Source organism: Bison bison, unplaced genomic scaffold (genome assembly GCF_000754665.1).
Source record: "Bison bison bison isolate TAMUID 2011002044 unplaced genomic scaffold, Bison_UMD1.0 scf7180017860914, whole genome shotgun sequence".
Taxonomy (NCBI): Eukaryota; Metazoa; Chordata; class Mammalia; order Artiodactyla; family Bovidae; genus Bison; species Bison bison.
Window position 1 is genome coordinate 23,656 of NW_011491486.1, and position 292 is coordinate 23,947.

At 37.7% G+C, this 292-nt stretch overlaps 1 protein-coding gene across 1 annotated transcript in view; it reads right to left on the reverse strand.

The window, feature by feature from the left end:
- RNF128 (ring finger protein 128, E3 ubiquitin protein ligase) overlaps positions 1–292 on the reverse strand; it is a gene marked incomplete at its 5' end in the record, with an annotated part of 34,046 nt that overhangs the window by 884 nt on the left and 32,870 nt on the right. The gene's annotated exons all lie outside the window — the stretch shown is intronic.

Sequence of the window (292 nt, forward strand, 5' to 3'; positions counted from 1 at the left end):
TACTGGTTGTCATTTCCTTCTCCGGGGGATCTTCCCAACCCAGGGATTGAACCCACATCTCCTGTGTCTCCTGCATTGCAGGCAGATTCTTTACTAACTGATAGATAGATAGATAGACAGAAGGACTAAAGCTAATCAACCAGGAAGTTGTGGAGGGAGTTCCCAAAATGGAATACAAGTAGTAACAAGTGAATATAATTATTTTATAGATGAAATATATATAATCGTTCTGAAGAGAGTGGGAAAGAAAAGAACTAACCTAAGTAATTTTGGAGACTGATATTTTGACTAT